We start from the raw sequence: 8,580 nt of genomic DNA, 5'->3' as shown, positions 1-8,580 counted from the left end.
TGCGTGATCATTCTGAACGGCAGCTTGTGCAGACAGTGGTTCAAAACGCGCAGATCTAGGATTGGCCGTGACCCACCGCTCATTTTGGGCACGATAAAGTGTGGGCTGTAAAACCCGCTCTCCATCTCGGCTGGAGGGAGCGGCTCGATTGCATCCTTCGCCAGGAGGACAGCAATCTCCTCTTGCAAGACAGGGGCGGACAGGGGGCTGACCCTGGTGAATACACACCCGTGACTTGGGGGGGCCGTTTCGCGAACTGAATCGCATAGCCGAGTCTAATTGTGCGTAAGAGCCACCGCGAAGAGCTGGCCCGCGCTAACCAGGCAGGCAGAGCTCTCGCTAATGGACTCATCGTTACAATCGCTGACGTACCAGCAGTGGGGCAGCGCGGAGTGGGTGTGCTGATCCGGGAAGCGCGCGGGTCCCACGGAAAAGCTGGAGGTGAGACATTCGCTCTCACTCCGCACCCGAGCTTCGGAGGGGAGACTCGAGGGGTGGGAGAAAGGAGACCGTTCTCCCAGCACTCGTGAGCCACTGGCGAAACGCACCGAATCTGCAAGCTAGAAAGCATAGCGTCCCAGACTGGCAGATTTCGGGCTGTCACATCCGGGGAAAAGTGGAAGTGGAAAAGTGCTCTTTCATGATGTTTTCATGGCAGTAAAAGAGTGACGTTGGAAATGGGGCCCCGCCCTCCAGCAGGGAAAGAGCAAGTTCCCTCTTCTCCAGATGGCCTGTCCCAGGGACGCTTCGCGGTCCGTTGCCGAACTTAGCGGCGTTCTGGGCAGGGGGGCTGCCTGCTTCCGAGGTGCCCGACGCGCTCGCTTCGCCAGAGGCGTGTGCGGGGGCGGAGCAGCTCTCGTAGGCGGGCGCCTTCGGCGAGGAGCAGATATGAATGGCACGGCGGGCGGAGCGGGCTACGGACCGCCGATAAGACATCACCCACCAACTGCTCTCTCACCGCCTTGAATTCCTGGGTGAATTCACAGACAGTGTCACCGAACATGGCTGGGGATATGGGGAAGTCAAGAAAGCGGACTTTGTCAACTTTGCGCATATCAACCAGGGGTGGCGCTCCTGGACCACTATCTGCCCGACTGCCCGCTGCAGAGCAGGGGACAACTGGGGTGGTTCGCCCTTTTGCAAAGGCTAGCCGCGATCTTGCGCAACAGTCATGGCATTGCAATGACAACATGAACTGCCCGCGAGCAGCGCATTAACATGCTGGACCCCCCAGGCATGTAACGCAGTGCCCGTGCCCATCATCCGAGGATAGGAAACCACCGCATCCAGAAACGCACAGTCGGAGCGCCGTCCTGAAAAGGACGTGCTGCACGACTGTGTTGCTCTTTCTGTGAAGTTTGCAACCTTATACGCACCGCTCTGGAGGACCGGACCCAAAGAATGCCAGGCAAGGGAGAAACCCAGCTCGACCATCTGCCGCTGCGTGTACACACTCTGGACCGGGAGAATGCTCTCGTTCGCTCAGAATCGCTGGTCACAGCAGGAGGAACCCTCATCGACTCGATCAGAAAGTCTCTGAAGCGAAAAGGATGGCGTTTGATTGATCCAGGTGTGCTTATATGCTGGGATAATTGGCAATGGAGCACACCTGTGCAAGCTTACGCTGCCAATTCATTGCATTCATTGGCCCGTTCAATACTCTTTCAGACAAGCGGCTTCTGATCTGTTAAACAGCTCCTGCACTTAAATGCAAGGAGCTAAACATTTAGGCCAATCCATTACAATTCACAAACCTCATTAAAGCAAATTCAGTTTTTACGTATATATGAGTGACGTAAGAAGGAGAGTCATTACAGCTCTCATCATCAGATTTATTCCTTCCAATCAAACGTGGAATTATATATTCACTGAGTAAATTGCATACAATGTCAATGTAAATGCGCAAAAAGAGGCCAGGATAGGTTTGCTGTGAATGTCCAGGGTTTACCTTAATTGCGTCTATCGTGCAATTGAATTTATGTGAAAATTTTGCATGAGTGGAAAATCATCTCTAAACTAAATGAAGTTTATTTACAAACTAATTTCGAGAGGATCATGTGCTTATGATTGAGCACGGCTGGTCCTGATTTACCAATCAGACGAATCCAAACGCACATAAATAAGCAGTTTTCCTTACCTTAGTCATCTTCGCCTTAAAGAATTCCCCCATCCAACCCTACTCCTCCCCCTCTTTCCTAGACTAATCCAGGGCAGGGTGGCTTGGTGGCTCAGTGGGTGACACTGTCGCCTAACAGCAAAAACATCACTGGTTCGAGTCCTGGCTGGGCCAGTTGGCGTTTCTGTATGGAGTTTGCATGTTGTCCCTGTACTTGCGTGGGTTTCCTCCGGGTGTTCTAGTTTCCTCCCACAGTCCAAAGACATGCAGTATAGGTAAATTGAATAATCCAAATTAGCATTCACTGCATAACCAGATGCTGGTGTGGCTGGCAGTTCATTCCGCTGTGGTGACCCCTGATAGTAAGGATATAGGCTAAGTGAATGAATTCGGGGAAAGCACTCTAGACCTACCTAGATTCAAGGGCTCTAGGATCTTCTGAGCTCAGTGCTCTCCCTCGTTACAGCATGCAAAACACAATTTATTATCAATCATCAGCTAAAGTCTGGTTTATACTTCTGCATCAAGTGATCAGCGTGACCCATGATGCATGCAATTGAGGATCATTTTGAGGCTGGAATCGACAGAGGTGCAAAAACTTAAATCATAAGGTAAACACAAAACAACAGTTTCCATCGGGAGTTCCTTCACGGGACTCCACACTAGTAAATACTTGCTGCATCTGGCTCACGCGGCTCTCACCTCCGCCCACACTCGTCAGCGCTACCAAGCCAACCAATAACAGCTTACGCTAAGTGTCGTTGTGACTTGTAGTTACATTTTTTTAAAGGTACGTATAATTAGAGAGGGCTATGCGTCAACGCATAGGCTGCACTGTAGCATACGCGTTCGCTTGATGCAGAAGTATAAATCAGCCTTAAGTGTGAACTCTTAAAACAATAGTGAATGCCTTGACCTGGTGTGAACCCAGTATAACTCCTCACTCATTTCAGTTTTTGGTGTTGTAAAATTGCTCAATTGCATTGCAATGACTTTTAAGAAAACTATAATTAACTGATTTGCAAACTTACAAACGTAATTACAAACTACTGAAATACAGTACACTTGTATTTGGTTGGTTTTGATGTCAAGCCCTGTTTATGTGTATAGGCCAGTGGTTCTTAAACTTGGTCCTGGAGATCCAGTGTCCTGCAGATTTTAGCTTCTACCCCAATCAGACACACCTGGGCTAGGTAATCAAGCTCTTATTAGGCTTTCTTGAAACATCCTCTCAGGAGTGTTAGGGCAAGTTAGACCTAAAATCTGCAGGACAACGGATCTCAGAACCGAGTTTGAGAACCCCTGGTATAGGTCTCTATGTACTGTAGGTATTATATTTTTAAAGACCACCAATATATTGCATTCACGTACTTGGATTTTATTGACTTATAATTAACTATACTGCCATAAATTATCACTGCCATTACTCAAATATGTCTCTCAAATATGTGTATGACTGAACTGGATTGTTCATTTAGTTTGTTGTTAAAAAAAAAAAAAAAAAATATATATATATATATATATATATATATATATATATATATATATATATATATATATATATATATATATATATATATATATATGAATGTTGGAATTTCCATGAAAAGTGCAGATGGGTTTAAGAACAGATTCTTGTTGCTATGGTTGGTAAATGAGGCCCAGTGCTTTTTCTGCATGACCACATACTGTTCATTCTAACCCTATTACATATTTAACCATACCCACTACAGCTGCTACATTACTAACTCAGTGAATCGAAGTTACTTTGTTCCCTATCCTAAAGGATTTTAAATTGGAATGATAATGATTAAGATTCTATCAGTTCCCCTTCGGTGGGAACTCCAGCACTATAAATGGATTGATTTACTAATCCACGTATGGGAGATTCGGTTCAGAAGCTACTCGTCTGAAAGAGTATTGAACGGGCCAATTAAGAATGAATTGGCAGCGCAAGCCTGCGCAGGTGTGCGGCATATGCAATCAACTGAGTATATAAGCACACCTGGCGCCAGCAGACGCTATCCTTTTCCCTTCAGAGACTTTTCTGATCGAGCTTCATGAGGGTTCCTTTTGCTGTCTACAGCCACTTCGAGCGAACGATTGCATCCCGGTCCAGAGCGAGTCCACGCAGCGGCAGACGGTCGAGCTGGGTATCTCCCTTGCCTGGCGTCCCTTTGGGTCCGGTCCTCCAAGAGGGTTGCGTATTGCTGACAAAGCATCCTAAAAGAGCAACACAGTCGTGCAGCACGTCCTTTTCAGGATGGCGCTCCGACTGTGCGTTTCTGGTTGCGGGGGTTTCCTGGCTCCGGATGATGGGCACGATCACTGCATTACATGTTTGGGGGTCCAGCATGTCAATGTGGTGCTCGGGGGCGGTTCATGTCGTCACTGCGATGCCATGACCGTTGCGCAGTTGAGATCGTGGTTAGCTTTCGTAAGAGAGCGAGCCACCCCAGTCGCCTCCTGCTCTGCAGCGGGCGCTCGGGCAGATCTGAGGGCTTCAGCGAGAGATAATCTGCCGCCCAAGGGCTCGCGGACCTCTCGCTCCTCCAAGCGCTCCATCCAAGCTTCGGGTACTGGGAGTGATCCGTCTAATCAGATGGCAGCTCTCACGCTTGCTGACACCGGAGATCAGATGTCCTCCGCGGCATCGGAGGGTGGGCTTTCATTGTCCGACGATGATCCGGACCCGCTCACCCCCTCTGGGCAAACGAGCGCCGTCAAAACGGATCCTGAAGCGGACATGTTGGACGTGCTTTCTCGGGCTGCTTCGGCCGTCGGGTTGGAGATGGTTCATCCCCCAGCCCCGCAGCCGGACCGACTAGATGGGTGTTATGTAGAGGATCAAAAGGCGAAGCCTTTGAAGCCTCTCGTCCCCTTCTTCCCGGAAGTGCACAGTAGGCTCACGCAGTCCTAGAGGGCACCTTTCTCTGCCTGCGCTGCGTCCGCCTCCGCCCTCACCACCCTGGATGGTGGAGCTGCCAGGGGGTATGAGGCGATTCCGCAGGTGGAGCGCGCCATTGCGGTCAATCTTTGTCCGCGTGACGCCCCCGCTTTGCGTGGTCCGCCCCGTCTCCCGTCCAAAGCCTGTAGGTTATCTGCCTCCCTCGGAGCTAGAGCTTACAAGGCTGCGGGCCAGGTAGCTTTCGCCTTGCATGCGATGGCCACCTACCAGCGCTACCAAGCGCAGGCGCTGGCCGAGCTGCACGAGGGTGGGTCTAACCCAGGCTTGTTACACGAGCTGCGCACGGCGACCGACTATGCTCTCCGGACCACTAAGTCCGCTGCGTGCGCACTGGGGAGGACGATGTCCACACTTGTGGTCCAGGAACGCCACCTCTGGCTAACCCTGGCAGATATGCGCGATGTTGACAAAGTTCGCTTTCTTGACGCGCCCATATCCCAGGCTGGCCTGTTCGGCGACACCGTCGGTGAATTCACCCAGGAGTTCAAGACAATGAAGGAGCAGTCGGATGCGATGGGCAATGTCATCTATCGGCGGGGCCGTAAGCTCGCTCCATCCCCGGCCGAGCCATCCACCTCCGCTGCTCCTCGCCGAGGGTGCCCGCCAACGGCCGATGCCCCGCCCCCGCCTCCGGCGAGGCGGGCGCGTCGAGCACGCCGAAAGCCGGTAGCCCCTCCTGCCCAGGGCGCCGCTAAGTCCGGTAAACGGACCGCGAAGCCTCCCTGAGACAGGCCATCCGGAGAAGAGGAGATTTGCTCTTTTCCCGTTGGAGGGCGGGGCCCATATTCAAACAACGGTACTTTTCAGTGCCACCAAAGTTTCGATCAAAGAGCATTTTTCCCCTTCCCCAGATGTGACAGCTCAAGCCCTGCCAGTCTGGGACGCGCTACCTCTCAGCTCGCAGGGTTTGTATGCTCCGCCAGCGGCTCTCGGGCGCTGGGGGGACGGTCTCCCTTCTCCCAGCCCCCAAGCCCCCTCTCAGGAGTCAGGGTGCGGAGCCAGAGCGAATCGCTCTCCTCCAGCTCTTCTGCGGGACCCTCGCGCTCCCCGGATCAGCACACCCGCTCTGCGCTGCCCCTCAGTGGGTACGTCAGCGATTGCTGCGATGACGTCATTAGCGAGGGCTCTGCCCGCTTGGTTAGCGCGGGCCAGCCCCTCGCGGTGGCTCATACGCACAATCAGACTCGGCTACGAACTGCAGTTTTCCAAACGGCCTCCCAAGTTCACGGGCGTGTATTTCACCAGGGTCAATCCCCTGTCCGCCCCTGTCTTGCGAGAGGAGATTGCTGCCCTCCTGGCGAAGGGTGCAATCGAGCCGGTACCTCCAGCCGAGATGGAAAGAGGGTTTTACAGCCCGTACTTCATCGTACCCAAAAAGAACGGTGGGTCACGGCCAATCCTAGATCTGCGCGTTTTGAATCGCTGCCTTCACAAGCTGTCGTTCAGAATGCTTACGCAGAGGCACATCCTCCGGTGCGTTCGTCCTCAGGATTGGTTTGCAGCCATAGACCTGAAGGACGCATATTTTCATGTCTCCATTCTTCCACGCCACCGTCAGTTTCTGTGGTTTGCGTTTGAAGGTCGAGCATGGCAGTACAAGGTCCTCCCCTTCGGGCTCTCTCTGTCTCCGCGGGTCTTCACCAAACTCGCGGAGGGTGCCCTAGCGCCTTGCGGGCGTCCGCGTACTCAATTATCTCGACGACTGGCTGATTTTAGCCCACTCTCGGGAGAAATTGACTGCGCACAGAGACGAGGTGCTCCGGCATCTCCGCCTACTGGGGTTGCAGGTCAACTGGGAAAAGAGCAAACTCGCCCTGGTGCAGAGGATCTCTTTTCTCGGGATGGAGCTGGACTCGCTGAGAGCTGGACTCGCCTGCTGCTGAACTGTCTGAGGGAGCTCGACAGCAAGTTAGTGGTCCCACTGAAATATTTTCAGAGGCTCCTGGGGCATATGGCTTCCGCTGCGGCTGTCACGCCGCTCGGATTGCTCCATATGAGACCACTTCAGCACTGGCTTCAAGATCGAGTTCCGAGACTTACAGAGTCTCTGTTACTGCGCTGTGTCACCGCACCCTCAGCCCCTGGAACGACCCCTCGTTCCTGCAGGCCGGTGTGCCTCTGGGACAGGCGTCCAGTCATGTTGTTGTTTCGACAGATGCTTCCAGCACAGGCTGGGGAGCCGTGTGTCGCGGGCATGCAGCTGCGGGCCTGTGGGTAGGTGCTCAGCTGCATTGGCATATCAATCGCCTAGAGCTGTTGGCAGTGTTTCTTGCTCTCCACCGTTTTTCTCCGGTGCTGGAGCAGCAACACTTGCTGGTCAGGACGGACAGTACGGCGGGGGCGGCGTATATCAACCGCATGGGGGGTATGCGCTCTCGCCGCATGTCTCAGCTCGCCCGCCATCTGCTCCTCTGGAGTCACCCGCGGCTGAAGTCGCTGCGCGCCATTCACATCCCAGGTATGCTCAACCGTGCAGCCGATGTGCTCTCACGGCAGCAGATTCACTCTGGAGAATGGAGACTCCACCCCGAGTCTGTCCAGCTGATATGGGCGCGATTCGGGGAGGCCCAGATCGATCTGTTTGCTTCCCCCGAGAACGCTCATTGCCAGTTGTTTTACTCCCTGACCGAGGGCTCTCTCGGCATGGATGCACTGGCCCACAGCTGGCCTTGGGGCATACGTAAGTATGCGTTTCCCCCAGTGAGCCTGATCGCGCAGTTAATGTGCAAGGTCAGGGAGGACGAGAAACAGGTTCTGTTAGTTGCGCCCCTCTGGCCCAACCGGACCTGGATATCAGAGCTCTCCCTCCTCGCGACGGCCCTACCTTGGCAGATCCCTTTGAGAGAGGACCTACTTTCTCAGGGACAAGGCACCGTCTGGCATCCTCGTCCCGATCTCTGGAACCTCCACGTGTGGTCCATAGATGCGAGGAAGACTTAGGTAAACTGCCGCCCGCGGTGGTTGATACCATCACTCAGGCTAGAGCCCCCTCTACGAGGCGCGCCTACGCCCTGAAGTGGAGTCTATTCACTAAGTGGTGTGTCTCTCGCAGAGAAGACCCCCGATCTTGCCAGATCAGTGTTGTGCTCTTTCCTTAAGAGAAGTTGGACAGTAGGCTGTCACCCTCCACTCTCAAGGTTTACGTTGCCCCCATCTCCGCTCACCATGACGCGGTGGCTTGCGGCACCGCGGGAAAGCATAACCTCATCATCCGGTTCCTCAGAGGCGCTAGGCGAATTAATCCAACTTGCCCTCCTCTCACGCCCTCTTGGGATCTCGCCCTCGTTCTCACGAGCCTGCGATTCGATCCCTTCGAGCCACTCGATACAGTATCTTTAAGATTTCTGTCCCTGAAGACAGCTCTGCTGGTCGCGTTGGCCTCCATTAAGAGGGTCGGGGACCTGGAGGCATTTTCGGTCAGTGACTCGTGCCTGCAATTCGGGCCGGGATTTTCTCACGTTATCCTGAGACCCCGCCCGGGTTATGTGCCCAAAGT

This window comes from Danio rerio, chromosome 13, assembly GCF_052040795.2.
Source record: "Danio rerio strain M-AB ecotype USA chromosome 13, GRCz13ab, whole genome shotgun sequence".
In the NCBI taxonomy this organism is placed as follows: Eukaryota; Metazoa; Chordata; class Actinopteri; order Cypriniformes; family Danionidae; genus Danio; species Danio rerio.
Note: the sequence above shows the minus strand (reverse complement) of the source record.